This window comes from Epinephelus moara, chromosome 19 (genome assembly GCF_006386435.1).
Source record: "Epinephelus moara isolate mb chromosome 19, YSFRI_EMoa_1.0, whole genome shotgun sequence".
NCBI classification, from domain to species: Eukaryota; Metazoa; Chordata; class Actinopteri; order Perciformes; family Serranidae; genus Epinephelus; species Epinephelus moara.
In genome coordinates, this window is record NC_065524.1 from 40,335,078 (window position 1) to 40,351,986 (window position 16,909).

Genomic DNA, 16,909 nt, shown 5'->3' on the forward strand with positions numbered 1-16,909 from the left:
CGTCTGTTTGGGCTTTTCCACCATTTTCTGACATTTTAAAGACAAAACAACTGTTTGAATGATCGAGAAAATAACAGTCAATGAAAATAAACTAGCTGCAGCCCTATCAGATGCATGATCACAGACCATCTGCGTCACCCGTGCATCTTCCTTTAAACAGTACTGGATCAATATACTGATGAGAAAATGAAGCTGAAGTCTTAAGTCTTAAGAACTGTCCTCTTATGGACTTTTTACATCTCACGTTGCCGTAATTAAACATTTAAACGAGGAAACTGTGCTCAAAAGGAAGTTCGTCGCCCACTCCACGCTCAGAGTCTAACTTCTGTCAGGCAGGATAGCATTTTAAAATACTGTAAACTATTAATCGGTCATCATGATAGCTGCAGATTCATTTTCTGTCAATCAAGTAAACGATTAATCATGCAACTGTTGGAGCGTTACACACAGGAAACTCATTTAGGTGGTTTCAAACAGGACTGGGCCGCTAACAAACTGCAGGAATACAGACTGTTTCACTATAACTGTCTTTATAAATAACTGCATAAAAAGTTTAGCAGACAAGCTCTCGATATACTCACTCAATCTGTGTCCATAGAAGAATCAGCAGTACGTTGAGAAGGCAGTAGAAGAAGCACCTCAGTTCATTCCTCATAAAAAGACAGAAGGTGAAGAGCAGCCACATACAGCTGAAAACAGACAAAAGCGGAACATTAGCAGCATGAAAAAAATCTTTAAAAAAAGAACTCGCGCACCGAGCTCAACTTCTTGATTCCTCTTCCTCTAAAAGTCACATCTCACATTCAGAGAAGTCCCACTGCAACACACACAGACCTTATATACACACACAGCACACACCACTTCCTCTTTTCAGTTCCCCACCTGATCGAGAGGGGGAGGAGGAGGAGGATGAGGAGGAAGGTGCTGCTGGGGTTCTCAATGCAGCAAGGTTTTACAAGCTGAGGGAAAATAAATCCACCACACTCAGATACCTGTGGAGATTCTCACACACAGAAGATCTATACAATCAGCACAGGTTCAAGATTAGAGTCACCAATTCAGTATCTGACCAAATGTCTCCCCTTCTGTTCCTGAGATATGACGTTAAAACATGATGATGTCACAGTCAAGCTGACCTTTGACCTTTTGACCTTCATTATTTTCTCCTGTCAGACATTTGTGTCAAGTTTGGTCAGAATTAGTGAATGAATTCTTCAGTTATGGACAAAAAAACACATTTTGTGAGGTCACACTGACCTTTGACCACAAAGTTCCAATCAGTTTATTTTTCAGTCCAAATGGCCGTTCGTGCCAAAGTTGAAGAAATTTCCTTGAGGCCTTCTATGATACGATACGATACGATGCGATGCGATACGATACGATGCACTGTCCCCATATTGAAATGTGTCTTGGACTCAAGAGTTGCACAAGTTCAAACAGGTTGTTTTTCAAGCTGCTGTGTTGTCCATGTCAAATGTCTCTTATGTTTTTGTGATGATTTTTATTTTCATCATGGTGCTCAAGAGAAATTTTGCCACAGGGTTGACTTCACTGTGATAAGACCACACAGCTTATTCATGTATGTAGGTCAAAGTTCTAACGACGCCTTTCTCAAGTAAACATGTTATTTACTTTGAAAGGCGCTGACATCCACCAGACCAAACAGCTCCGAGGTTAACGGTCGTCACTGTCGTCATTTCATTTTCTTTTAACTCTTGTTTTGTGCTAGAAAGAGTCACGTGCCTTTCTGTGTTCTCGAGTCAAATTGTACCTTTTTAAGGCAAAGCAGCTTTATGTGTTCAGCACGGCCATTTAAAGTGATTTACATAAAGAAGATGATTAAGGATGCAGATTTCAATAAAGGAGTAAAGAGAAAAAATATAAAAAAGGTAAAATGTATTTTTAAATGATTTACAATGTTAAAAAAAAAAAAAAAAAATCACCATTAAAATTAGCAAAAGTGCAGACAGGAGGTCGATCCACTTTCAACTGCTTATCCAAGGCAGGGGCAGCAGGCCAAGCAAAGCACCCCAGACGTCCCTCTCCCCAGCAACACTTTCCAGCTCCTCCTGGAGGACCCCGAGGTGTTCCCAGACCAAATGAGATACATAATCCCTCCAGTGTGTTCTGGGTCTGCCCCGGGGCCTCCTACCAGTGGGACGTGCCCAGAACACCTCCAATGGGCGACACCCAGGAGGATCCTGATCAGATGTTGAACCACCTCAACATGAAGGAGCAGCGGCTCTACTCCGAGCTCCCTCCAGATGTCTGAGCTCCTCCCCCCTATCTCTAAGGCTGAGCCCAGACACCCTACAGAGGAAACTCATTGCATCTCATTTTTTGCATGTCCCTGTGATCCTGGGAGCTGTGGTGCCCCTACCAGGGTCTCCCAAGGCAAAGTGGTCCCACGGGAGGGGTCAGACTAAGAGTGGTTCATGACGACCTCAATGAAATGGCACATTTGGGAAAAGCATACCTCACCTCCCTCTGGAGCCAGCGAGCATCTGGCCACGGGGCCTGGGTGGGCTCAGTCCAAATGAATGACATGGAGCTGCCACCCTGTGGGCCCGCCACCCACTGGGACAGGCATCAGGGCCGCATGCAGTGTATGCAAAGCCACACGCAGGGGCAGGGACCCTGGCATGCTGTGTCGCAGACTGGCAGACAAGGTGCACAGATAAAAAGAATGAATTGAAATTAAGTTTAAAATAAGTTTGCAGTCGTTACAGGGCGGAGGAGGCGGTGTAATAAAGGATCGTTTTTAGCTTTGACTTAAAGTGTTTAGAGTCGGGGCTGTCTGGGTCCAGGTTTGTGCTGCATGATAACAAAATGCTGCTGTTGAAAATCTTGTCAAACCAAATCATCAAAACAAGAAAAATCTGACCCACAGAGAACACTGGGCTTTAATAATATGGTGTGCAGCAATAAATCATTGTGAGTAGATCTGACCCAGAACACCATAGATATAACTTTTGGTTTGTTGTCTTTTAACAGCTGCTCTGAAGCCTCGTTCCAAATAAAAAAATCTGGAGTATATTTATGAAATATTGTTATTATAAGTTGAGACGGGTTCATCAACATCAGTAGTGATGAGTGGTGTATTTGTTGCATCAGAGGAACACACTGTAAAACTCCATCATCTGTCTGAGGTGATGACTGATGGCTGATTACACGCTGCACTTCCTCTGTCGATCCTGGGAGCAGGAAGCAGAGGAGAGACTGTGATGTCATAAAGATGTCAGCGCAGAGGAGGATTGTTCAATCATTTGTTTTGAATTTCAGCGTGAGAAAAAGTTTGATCATCATCTCGACTATGTGTGACAACATGCACGCACGGATGACCACACTGGAGAAGTAACAGACGAAGAGAAAGAGGCAGCAGCAAACAGTGAAGGAGACAAGAGGACAAAGAAGGAGACGAGATGGGGAGGAAATGAGGAGACAGAAAATAGGGGAAATTATTTGTGCAGCGCTTATTAAAACCTACCTCACAAAGTGCTTCATGAATTAAATATATAACACAGCAATAAAATACACAGTTAATGTCTGACTCATCAGGCTGGACTGAAGGGAAAAGAGGAACAAACTCAAAAACTCTGGATGAATTAAAGCTTAAAGTTGAGCAGTGAGCTCAGTGCCGCGTTGAGAATAAAGTACAAAGTGACTTAAAGGTCCAGTGTGGAGGATTCAGAGGAATATATCGGCAGAAATGTTGTTATTTGTTATTTAGTTTTCAGACTGTTCTCACAAATTTTTTGTATGTTTTCCTACGAAAAGAAATGCACCCAAATTTGTACATATCCCACATATTTAAGGCTGCGTTCAGGTGGCCAATACGCTGACGGCAGTAAAGAAGGAAGGCAGGCTGGGTACCTAGAAATCGGACTTTCCCCTGGAGTCACGTGTTCGGATCCGTGTGAACTTTGAGTCATTTTAAAAGGTACGTCGTCACCATGTTTGCTCTGCTAAACCCAACCTCCTTACCTTTATGTTAGCTAAGTAACTGTACGTTAAGGGCATAACGCCATTCGTGGGATGCAGATTTGTAGGATATCATATGAACTACTCCTTGTCTACGGAGATCACCATGTTGCACCACCAAGAGTCAATCCAAACTGTGCCTTTGTAAGTCCCACTGGTAGAACACATTTGTCTCCTAAAAAGGAAAAATGTGGCATACTTGCCAAGGGCTATTCCAACCACTCCTTGATTGTCTGAACCACTTGGGTCCAAAATGGGGACACCGGCGGACAGTCCCACATGAGGTGTAGAGAGTACCCACACATACATCTCCAGCACTCGTCCCCTTGAATCAGACTAAGCTTTTTAAGTCTGTCTGAACAACGAACACTGACAGAATTCTAACCAGGAGGAGTTTCAGCTGGTTGCAATCTGCAATCCTCACCACTAGATGCCACTAAATCCCCCTAAATCTTACACACTGGACACAGTGGGTGGTTTAAACTAGAGCAGAGAAAGACTCAAGTGCAACATCAAGAATAAAGATGGAGCCAAAAAAACAAAACAGAAGTTATAAGAATAAATAAATTCATTAATTTCTGCTCAAGTTTCTCCTCACAGAGGATTTTCTTCTACATAAAAAGAGACTTTCACACGACACACACACAAATAAAACCTAAACTTTAAAGAAAAGCCCTCTGCTATGTTTTACTGTTAGAAAATGAAGACCAGCTTCTATCTAACGGACGGTGAATTGATCCCAGCCCCTGGAGCTGCTGGATGAAATGGTTAGCATAGCTCCACAGCAGCCACTTCCTGTACTCTCAGTGTCACACTTCCTGCCTCGCAACATAGTCAGCGGCCGCCTGCCAACCCACCATCGGCCGCACTTCAATACTCTCCCCCTCTCTCTCGTCTCCTGTTTCCAGACGACTCCAGCAGCAGCACAGACACCTTGGCCTTCTCCCCTGAGCTCAGCTGGTTTTCTTTAGCTGCAGTCTCCAGCGAGGGAACAACGTGTCTCCGCTGCTGCTTCAGTTAAACATAGAAACAGTCCAGTGTTCCCCACAGTCCGAGGACGCTGCTGCACCCAGAGACCACACTCACACTGTTGAACTAACAGCGAGCCTCGACAGTAAACTAACGTGCAACAGGAAGTTCATGTCAAAGAGCCTTTTTTAAAATCAGCGACGGTCCTGGAAGTGATTCTGGTGAAATGACTGAGAGTGAAACAAACATGAACCGAACACTCCTCCACATTCCCCCGAGGAGGGTAAGACTAAAGGTTAGTTCTCAGAAATCTGGACTGTGTCCTAAATCACTCACCAGCCCACATGGCCCTGTTTAACTCTGCTGGATGGACAAATCAACAGAGACGCCTCCCATCACAACACAAAGTCATGCATTATAGTCAATCTCATCATGTTCAGTTTCTATCGACTGATGCAGAGACGTCGAGCAGCAGCTCTCGTGTATTCAGTGTCTGTGATTTTCTGCTGAAATGCAGTTTTCTTTTTTTAGTCCGTGCTGTTATGACGCCTCAGATTCCCTCATCGCATTACATCATGTTGTCTTTACATTCATGAATCAGCAGTTCAGGCCACCGCTGCAGTAAATTAATCTATTCGTCAGCTTTAAATGCACAGTGCAGCATTCTGGGAAAAAACACTCAGTCACTTTCTGGCAGATCGCTCACAACTTCACACTTTGGTTTTTGTGTGGAAAAAAAACGAGGGCTGCCTGCTGAGAGCCGAAAGTTGGACTCATCAGTCGGAAACGCCTCAGTCAACTGAGATTCCCTCAAGTTGAAGGGTTTTCTTCACACTACTCAGCGTGCTGTGCAGTGAACGTCTGGAGATGTTTTGGTCCCTACATTTTTCTGCAGAGTGAGTGCTCCTGACTGTCACACTCTTTGATACAGAGAGCTACCACACAGTCTCCGGCTTGTTTGTTATCTAGTGTCAGCAACAAATGTTGTTGCAGACGTCCAATCCGTTCTTAGCGCCGTTAGCTTGGTCACTATATTACATGAATGCTGTTGTCACACAGAACATCCTGCTGAGCCCCGTTCAAACTTTAAAATCTTATATGAAAAACAACAAATTGTCGAATATTCATATTAAATGGCCTCAGGGTCTTGTTCACAGTGAGGGTAGAATGGAGCGTGAGATGGATCTGCGGTTTGGTGCGGCATCTGCAGTGATGCGGGCACTGTGCCTGGACCATCATGACTAAGAGGGAGCTGAGCCTGAAAGCTTTCGATTTCCTGGTCCATCTCCGTCCCAACCCTCACCTATGGTCATGAGCTCTGGGTAGTGACTGAAAGAATGAGGTCATGGATACAAGCAGCCAAAATGAGTTTCCTCTGTAGGGTGTCTGGGCTTAGAGATAGGGGGAGGAGTCAGACATCTGGAGGGAGCTCGGAGTAGAGCCACTGCTCCTTCATGTTGAGGTGGTTCAACATCTGATCAGGATCCTCCTGGCCGCCTCCTGTTAGAGGTGTTCTGGGCACGTCCCACTGGTAGGAGGCCCTGAGACGATCTTCTCATCTAATGCTCCACCAGAGAGCAGACAAGTACATTTCTCAGAATGTCAAACTATTTCAGTCACAAGAGCCGGACGTCATGATTTATATATTCAGGGCAAGAAAAGGAAACTTTTAGACACACAGAGAGGCCTGACATGTTGATGCATCAGCTGCACACACGGAGTCATTACGTCACTGCTCTACACAGCTTCAAATCAAACCTTCAGCCTGGTGTCAGTCTAACAGGAGTGAGGAGGTTGTGTCTCAATACTTCCAGCATTTCCTCTGTGTTACCCATCAGCCCCTGCACCTCAGCAGACTCTGTGAAGTCATGTCATTGGGTTCAAGTGTTTCTGGGTGCCTTCTCATCTCAACCACAGAACGGCCGAATCATTAACACAAACAGTCCTCAGATTCATCTGCCTAAACAAGCAGGAAACCAGTCTGAAGACAGGAGAAGAGAAATGGTACGCCCCCCGCCCTCCATCCATCATCGTGTCACAGTCACATGAACATTAGTGCAGCTCGTCATCGTGTCACAGTCACATGAACATTAGTGCAGCTCGCCTGCAGGCTAGTCAGTCACTCAAGATGCTTTGTGATCGCACATCACACCACGAGTGACTCACACACTGACGGCCGAGCAGAGACGCCACCACAAAATGTCACTCTAATGCTGCAACTGTGTGAAAACCAGTGCGAAGACACACACACATTTTACTGTGTTAATATTTGACAATGTCCTGCGGCTGTAACTGAAGCTTTTTAAACCCAAAACCTACTGGATTATATTATTAGAGTCATTATTCGGGATCTAAGTTGGTGAAGCACAAACAAAAGATGTTAGAATTCACGACTTTTTCATCTTGAGTTTTTGAACGTAAATCTAATATTAGCATCATTTGTGGACTCTTGCTGAATGCTGACCACATACACCTCACTTGTGTTGAAGTCGTGTCCGTCGATGACTCTGACCTGTTGCACTCGCAGCACATGAGGCACGCGGTCATGAGTTTGAGTGCTGGATGGACAGAGAGATGCCAGGATCACATGCTTCACACAGGAAACAGAGCCGAGCACAAAGAGCGAGCACAGTGCTGCTTTATGTTTCTACTACTGCCCACACACACTAAACAAATGCACACGCCATCCTCTGACCGCACAACATGCTTAAATGTGTCGCAACTCTTTTCACATGGTGTCAATTTGACTCTGAGTGCACAGGAGGAAAGAGCGAGAGGCTCTCTGGAACATCTCTGAATTCATTTCACCAGAAGACACGAGCAGTTTGAATAAACGGAGGAGCGGGGACATGTGGCAGAGATTCAGCCGGCCCCTTCACTTCCTCACCAACGCTGGCTTCGTCCCACCGCGCTCCTGAGGAATGCCAAGAACGAAGAAAACTAGTTCTGTGACAAAGCACATGAATGAGAACACGACCAGAGGCAACAGGAGCATGTAAACAAGTCTGACCTCGGCTGCGCAACAACCAAAACCACAACCTCCTGTTTTTTTTATTATTATGAAACGTGAACACAAACTGACGAAGTCCAAGAACAACTGAACGACATCTGCACAGAGCTGCTGCTGGGTGACGGCCAGCAGGAACCAGCTTCAGTCCAGAATATGAAGACACACACGCAGAACCAGGTCATCAGTGATGTGTCTGATCTAAGGCTGCAAATAACAAATATTCTCATCATCGATTAATCTGCCCTTCACCTTCTAGATTATTCAATGAATGGTTCAATTAAGAAGCGGTCAGAAAACAGTGAAACATGTTTTTAAACGTGTCCAACAATCAATCCCAAATCATTCAGTTCTCATGAAGGAAGAAAAGCATTGTATTCTCACATTCACAGGCCCAGTGTGGAGGATTCAGGGAATCTACTGGTAGAAATGGTTGTAAAATCCATGTTTACTTCAGTGTAGCCTGTAATCAGCCCTCAGATGTGGCAAGAATTAAAAATCCAATTCAATTCAATTCAATTCAATTCAGTTCAATAGAAATGTATTTATCCCAAAGGCCAGCGAATGCTTCAAATTACAGTAAAACTAAATACAGCAACAACAGTTAATGTTCAGTGGGTTCTCCTGGTCAGGGTCAATCACTGGGCTCAGTTTTAGAACAACAGAGTATTAAGCATCTGCAGAATATTCAAAGTTTTTTCAAGAAGCAAAGCAAAAACCAGTGCCTGATCGAGTAACAACAGGAGTAAGATAAGGAAAAGAGTTATTAAGAATGAACTAAAATGGAGGGAAAAAACAGACTGCACCTGAATATGATATAACAATGAGAAGGTAGTACTGCACATGATTCTGTTAGCATCACACAGCTAACAGTTATTAACGGATTTAACGACAGATCGAGCCGTCTCAGTGTTGGTGTGAGATTAATGGATTGGTGTCTGACGTAAACTTAACCTCTGTCGCGAGGCTTCTGTCCAAGCACCAAAATATGATGAGTAGTCATGAGCTGTGTTAGCTCGTGCTAACTGGGCAGAGAAAGCAAGAGGAGACGCTCATGGAGACGGTCCTTCACCCCTAAGTCCCACCTATCATTAAGTCCCACCTATCATTGAGTCCCACCTTATGTCCGACTTTGAGAATTCAGTTTAGTATGATTTCAGTCAGACTAACATGTTTACATGGATTTTGAAAGTCTGGATTTGTCAGACTCATGTTGTGTTGACACTGGGCACAAATAAAAAACAATAAGCTCGAGTGAATTACATGTAAAATCAATGTAAAGACGCAATTAGACATACGCAAATGACATGAAATGAGTAGCGTGTTTGAAGCGAGGAGCCCCATTTCGTGTCATACGCTTATTCACAAGAGCTAAAAACTTCAGTGACCAATTCGCACCACGATAGCCGATCAGCACTGAGATCCTCCGGGGACATGTGACGTTGAGGACGTACCGGCAGAAGTTCATTCATCGATTCAGCGATTTCACATGCGTATGACACAAGTCAGCTCAAATTATTCTGGCGCTCAAACTTGCGCAAGTAACACGACGCAGAAATTTGATCACGTTCTTGTAAACAACATAACAAAATAAATTGATTGACAAATTGAGCCTGATTTTGTTATAGGGCTGTTAAAATTGCTCAAAAATGACGTTTGAATATTCCTTCTAAAATAACTCATAGGTTCAAACCATTCAAATTTTTTTTTTTTCGCATTATGTCCACAAGAGGGCAAAATAATACAAGGAAACATAACTACTTGTAGGTATTTTTATTTCAACATAAACGTCTTTAAAAACATTTACATACCTACACATTAAAACACATAAAACAATTACCTATAACATTACGATATAAACGATCGCGGACCTCTCGCTCGCCCCCCCTCTCTGACCCGTCAGGCCACACCGCCCATGGAAGCGCTGTGAATAGCCTCGAAGCAAAGCCAGTTTCCTTTCGGCGACCCATGTTAACCGACTGTGTCATCCACACCATGGCCGGCTCACGCCCTGCAACAATCGTTTCGGTGTCTGGTCTATTTTCTGCGCGAGCCGCGAGGGAATGTGTCAAGCAGTGCGTTCAGTGCAGCGGCCCAGGCCAACGCCCACTCGCAAAGAGGACAGCTGCGGTGCTGTTTTTTTTTTCTTCTCCACAATCAATTCAATTTTCACATTCAAAGGTGCATTTTTTTTTTTTCAAATTTGAATTTAAATTCGAATTTAGAATATTCGTTGACAGCCCTATTTTGTTACCTTAGAATGAACCGTTTGTATAGAGTCAGTCATGTTTCTACAGTAGCCCAGAACAGACAAACCCAACAGTGGCTCTAGACGGGGTCATTTGCATTTGTTTTGTCGGCCACTGCAGTTATCATCAATGCTTGGCACACAAGAGAAGTTCCAGCTCTGCAACCTCGCCGCTAGACGCCACAACGTCCTTCACACTCGACTTTTAAGAAGCAAGAAACCAGCAAATTAACAAAAAGAAATATATTTTTATTTTTACAGCCCAATATCACAAATTACAACTTGCCTCATCTGTCCTTGTTCATCTGAGTAGTCAGAAGTCTGTCGATCAGCTAATTGATTAATTGACTCATCATTGCAGCTCTAATTCCCCTCATACAGCTTTGATGAGGTCACCTCACACTGTATGTCATTAAACACACGAACTGTAGAGAAGCATCCCCACAGCATCAGTGACGTCACCCACAGGGATCCACAGGGACTTCTTTTGCAGCCTGAGATGAAGTTTAGATCAACGCATCACTGCTGCTGTGCCTGAACTGAGACATGACGAAGATGAAGTGAAATTAGCAGCTAACTTCTTGTGGAAAAAAAATGAAGAGGCTGTTTTTAAATGTTGTCACAAGTCACACAAGCAAGAGTCAAACTGCTCCTGATGATTAGACCACAGCCTCACACTGAGTCTGTCAGGCTGCTGGCTGGACGGCTCACTGAGACCTGATGATGATGATGATGATGATGATGATGATGATGATGATGATGGTTTACGGCAGCAGGTTCAGTTCATACAAACTTCATGTTTGGTTATTTTAAACAGATTAATCTTTTTAATGTGATTAGAATCTCTGTGAAGCTGATCCAGACACACACTGACAGCCAGCAGAGCCTAAACACACCTGAACACTTCACACAGTGTCAACACAGTCCGTCACTTTAGTCAACATCACACCTCGGTCTGTCTGAGCACAAATTTTCCTCGAGGCTTTTCTACCTCCTTCACCGGTCCCTTCTGACATGAAGGAGCAGCGGCTCTACTCCGAGCTCCCTCCAGATGTCTGACTCCTCCCCCTATCTCTAAGGCTGAGCCCAGACACCCTCCAGAGGAAACTCATTTCTTGTATCTGTGACCTCATTCTCTCAGTCACTACCCAGAGCTCATGACCATAGCTGAGGGTTGGGACGCAGATGGACCAGGGAATCAAAAGCAGGGGCGTAAGTATAAACAAAGCTGGGGCCCATGAGGTGGGGGGGCCCATAGAGAGAGTGGGCCCTCCAGAAATGTGTTGGGTGGAGAATGGGTCCTCATGAGTGATTGTCCCCTTTAAGATTTGCCTGTGTTCAAAGAAAAACTCTCATTAACCCTTTGAAAGCTGAAGCAACATCACTTTTCTTGTGTACCTGATACTCTTTTTTTATTTTATTTGTATTTACTTCAGTTTAGTCAGTGTGTATTTTAGCAGAGTCAGGGCAGCTCACAGAGAAAGAGTTTCACTGCCTGTAACCATGTTTACATTTGCTGTGTACATGATAATAAACCTCTTGAAGCTTTTCTTTGCTTTCAGACACGTCTCACAAGTATTCAAACCTGACTGCTGCCATTTATTTCAGCAACATGGAAAAAAGGAAACTTGGCAAGTTTTTCTTAAGGGGAAAAAAGCTGGGGAAAACTTTTTTAATTTTTAAAAACAATGATTTAATTTATTGTTTATTTATTATATTTATTTTATTTTATTTTTTTAAATTACTATTCATTACATTTTAAAATTATGTTACATTTTATTTATAATTTTACTCACTCTTTTCAGGTCATTTTCTTGTTTGTTTATTTTTCACTTTGTTTCTTTTTTCCAACTATTTTTCTTGTTTTTAATTTTCTCTTTTTGCTGATTTCTTGCAAAAGTTTTAAGTCATTTCGTCTGTTATTGCTCACTGCCTTCTTCCCATGTTATCAAAAGACATAAAGCCTATTTGCTGGTTTCAAATGGTTAAATTAAAAACAGTGCTGTTTGCTATTTCTGTCCTTGAAAAAGGTAAACCATCTGTCATGTTTATTTTTTAATTTTTTTTGTAAAATGATCAGTATCATCTATAACAAAATGATATGCTTATTCTATTGCTGTTAATTATTTATTATTATAATTGTTAAATTAAATGAATAATTTCTTATTTTCTTTGGTATTTTTGTGATATACAGATATACAGTGATGATTGCTGAGTAATATGTTTATTGACGTTATCTAACGCCAAGTCTCTGATCATGTGACGTGACGATATGTGCACGATAGCGAGCACTGGGGCCTGTCAGTCAGAATGACCTCATGCCACTGATCGAAAGCTTTATATTGTTATTATATTATTTATAATATTGATATTTGATTTCCTCCTTATCGCCCAGCTGCACTACACTAAGTTTCATCTGTATTGTCTACAGGTAAGGAGACAGTGTCAGACACAACTATTCAGAACTATTCAAACCATATAAGACGTAAAACGTAACACTCGAACAATATCAACAAGAGTCAGTGGGTTTGTATGGGGTATTTATCCACAGTCAGTGTGTTACCTACAGATGTCAGCTGGTACGCCCCCAGTTCAGAGAAGCAGGCTGGAGTACAGGCATGGAAGCTAAGTAATGTACTGCTGTGGAGGGGTCAGCAACATCACAGATTTTAGCCATCTAAAAACTAGGGACGTACACTGAGAACCGGTACTTTTTGGTACCGGTTCCTAACTGTGTCGGTCCTTTAGAACTGCAAAGCTTTTTGACAAACGGTGCTGCTATGGGTAATTCTGTAGTGCATGCATCAAAGTGTTAATGACGCAACCGCCTCGTCAGGTGATGACGCTGCGTCTCCTGCTTCATCTCCACTCCAGTCAATATGTCGGCCATCACAGCGCGGCGGGCTCACTTTACCAAACCGAATGAAAACTAGCTAGATGTAATATTTGTCAGACACTAGTTTCGTGCAAGGGAGGAAACACAAGCGACACCATGAAACACCTGCAAGTCACTCATAATATTAAGGTGAAGGAGTGCAGCGTGTTTGACTGCCTAAGCAGAGTGTCAAGTAGCGTTAGCCTGGCGGCTAGCAACGTGGTGTCGTCCTCAAAGCAGCTTCCGTTCTCCGACGCCGAGAGTGCCTCAGCAACGTCAAGTCAAGGTACGAAATGTAGCTAGCTAACGCATTTAAGAAGGAAGCATTACAAGTTTATATGTGTTGTTAGTTCAGTTAGCTTAGCTAATCTAATGACATTTAATATACTACTATTATCCTCGGCCGCCGAGGCAGCGTAGGCGCTAATGATGGTAAAATGTAACGTCAAACATTTCTATCTGGCAGCAGCCACTACAGCTCAGCCACCCCCAACAACCCCTTTCACCATCGCCAGCAAACGGAAGATGACTGCCGAAAAGACTGAAGAATGCCACAGGGCTGTTACTAAGTTTATTGCCAAAGATCTACAGCCCTTCAGTACAGTTCAGTCCAAGTGGTTTAGCTACGGTAGGCATAGCAAAAGCATATATTAGCTTGGCTTGCTAGCCTAGGTAATGTTAGCACAAGTCTGAAGTCAGTGTGATTGATGATTATATTTTTCCTGTAGGGAGATGACCAAAGCCCTTAACCCAGGTTACCAGCCCCCTGAAACCCTCGTACCTGCTTAAGTTAAGCTTACACCATCCTCAGTAGGGCTTATGACAGTTGTTAGAGACAAGATTTGCTTGCTGATTTCTCACAGCCAGACTCCACTGACAAAACCAGTGATTTAACATCAGTGAACACAGGAGCTGCTGGTCGACTGCAGACGGCGATACAGCCTCTGGGGGCAGACCCCCGATTTTTTGGCATTCCGGTTTGATTTGGGCGGAGGAGGCGAATTTCCGTTTCCGACTTCTGTTTATATACAAGTAAATATGCTGAACCATTGTGATGGATTCAGAGTTTGCAGTGACGCCAATTATGTTCCGCCTCGTTAGTTCACAGCACGGAGCGTTTAACCTGGCAACAACTGCAGCCGGCTCAAACGTGATTGGTCAATATCACGTGGACTACAAACAGCCTACAACCAGAAACCGGGGCTCTTCCGCTCTTCTTCCGGAGGCAAGATCTCCGGGGTTTGCCTACAGACTCTACATTCACTGAATGTAGAGTCTGTATAGAGACTAGTCGACTGCTGCCTCCATCTGTTAGTTAGTCTGTGTTACTGTGGTGTTTTAAAGGGTTAATTCAGACTCAACAAAGTCACACATAACAAAGACTATCTAACAGATGTGAGGAGAGCACATAGAGCCAGCAGCAGCAGCAGCGACAGGGAGGACAGAAACAGAGGGCTCGGTGGGGACGGAGCACCTGCTGCAGCAAGCCAACATGCCGTCTGTGGTCATTTTGACTTGACCAGCGGACTTCACTACAAGCTGATTGGCTGTTGTCTTGTTTGTACTCCATATCACAATTGTGGTGAAGAGTTAATAAATATGACTATGACTATGACTATGAAACAGGTGACGTGCTTTAAAACCAGCTGAGTGTCAGGTGACATCATCAGCCGGCTGGAGTCGAGCTCAGACTGGTCAGTTCACGCCGCCAACACTTTTCTCTGCTGCGTTTTCTTTTCGTCATGAATCTTTGGTCTGAACTGGGCTTCACGCTAACGTTTAATTTGTAAAATTAACAATGTATGTAAGAACAAAACTGTGACGATACAATATTGTCACACAAGTATATCATGATACTGTGCTGTACTGAGTTCCCCCTGATGTAGAGCAGTGAAAATATTCTAAATATAATTTACACACTGGGACTTTTTACAAGTGACTGAACTACATTTTGCAGCTGCCCCGTGCACAGCTGCACATCACTGAGCTTCCATATCAGACTCCTGCCTGTTTCTCCAAACTTGGTGCGCGCTGACCGACATCTGCTGAGTGTAACACACTGACTGTGGGTAATGATCACACACAACCCCGCTTCAAAACATCCAGACTGTCCCTTTAAACAGTCCCACAGGGGAAGAGACGCTGGCTGCAGGACGAGCAGCTCTGTGAGGAGGAGGTTTATTCTGTCCGCCATCAGATCGCTGTGTATGGGTGTGTGTGTGTTAACTCTGAATTCCTCCTTTCAATACTCAGTTCTGCATAAACTAAATGTTTACAGAAGCAGCTCAGAGTTTAGAGTGTGTGTGTGTGTGTGTGTGTAGAGTCACTGCCTCCAGCCAAATGGCATTCAGTCAAACAGGTTGGAAACAAGCACATGAACAAATTCCTTCTCCTTTCTGTCTCTTCATGATGTGGACAGTGTGTCCAGCTGAGGACACGAGTGTGTCTGTGTGTGTGTGTGTGTGTGTGTGTGTGTGTGTGTGTAGCCAGCAGTGGTCTCTTTGAAAAGGAACCCGAAATATGTGGAGCTGCAGTGCAGTGTGTCCCTCAGCTCTCTCTGGCACCAGCTCAGCTCCAAACACATGCCTTATGTTCCTCTTCACACCACGTGACAGCCTTCATCCTCTCATCACAGCCCTTCATGGACTCACTCAGACATTTAGGAGTAAGAACAGTTCACACAGGACTCACACTGACCATCACCAGTGGGTGGAAGAAAGGACAAACCCTGGCCTGCAGCCAGACCCGGACCCAGACCAAGACCCTGTACCGGTCTGCAGGTCGTCAGTGAGCGAGTAAAGCTCTTCATCACACGGTGAAGTGAAACAGTTCACTCTTCATCAGCAGAGCTGGAATCAGCTGCAGCTGCTCTCGTGAAGATGACAACTTCTCTGAGCCTGTGGCGCGAGCTCGGCTCTCACGGTTTCCGCTTCACTGAGTTATTTTCCACACACACGCACACACACACCAAACTCTGAGCAAACTTCACACAGCGTGTCCTGAACCTACCTGAGCAGGTCTGAGACGCTGTGCACGGTTAAGAGTCTCCCATGGACCGTCAGTGAGGGCAGGCTGGTGTGCACAGAGTCCTGGAGCGCACAGAGGACTCAGAGACGGATCAGGATCAGGACTCAGACACAGATCAGGCAGACAGGCCAGCTCAACTGGCCCCACCCAGAGCCTTATGTACACAGGGTTGAGTCAAGGCTCTGCTGAGGAGCTCTGAGGGAGGAAGTGATGCTGCTTTGCTGTTGTTAATACTGTGTGACAAACTGTTTGTGTAAAAGGAGCTTTAATGAGGAGGAGTCTGACCTACAGGAGGAAGAGGAGGAGGAGATGCACCAGGACTCATCAGTGACACTTAGCAAGTTAGAAAATAAAATATATGTCAGCTGGTGCAGAGCTCAGCTTCCCACTTCTGCAGGTGTGATGAACAACAAATATTTTTCAAGTCATTATAATGAGAAACTTTTTCAGTATTTAAGAAATGAAAGACATTTCTCAACATAATAACTATAATATAAAGACTAAAGACTATCATCTGTCATTATTCTGAGACGAGCAAATCATGACTCATGACTCTGAGATACTAAAACATGAGTTTGAGAAAATGTCTCAGTATTCTACGTTATTATTTTAAAGAATCTCATTGTTTTTGAAACACTAAGTGATTTTCTTTTTTAAATATGAAGTCACTATTTTGGGAACGTTTATTATTTCAAAACACTGAGTCAATATTTTGAGAATATTTGTCATTATTTTTATGACACTAGTCATTACTGTAAGAAGGTTTCTCATCAGTTTATAAGTTAATGTCTCTCATTTAAAA

General features: G+C 43.8%; 1 protein-coding gene across 2 annotated transcripts in view; it reads right to left on the reverse strand.

The window, feature by feature from the left end:
• wipf1b (WAS/WASL interacting protein family, member 1b) overlaps positions 1-16,314 on the reverse strand; it is a 44,172-nt gene extending 27,858 nt beyond the window's left edge. The window contains exons 1-2 of one of the 2 annotated variants that reach the window (XM_050071671.1): positions 16,090-16,314; positions 582-689 (exon numbers count right to left, since the gene is read on the reverse strand). The gene's annotated coding sequence lies outside the window, so the exon portion shown is untranslated. Of the gene's footprint in view, positions 1-581; positions 800-16,089 lie in introns of those variants that run through there. The other variant, XM_050071672.1, reaches the window with a different exon arrangement.
• Positions 16,315-16,909: the final 595 nt, after the last annotated feature.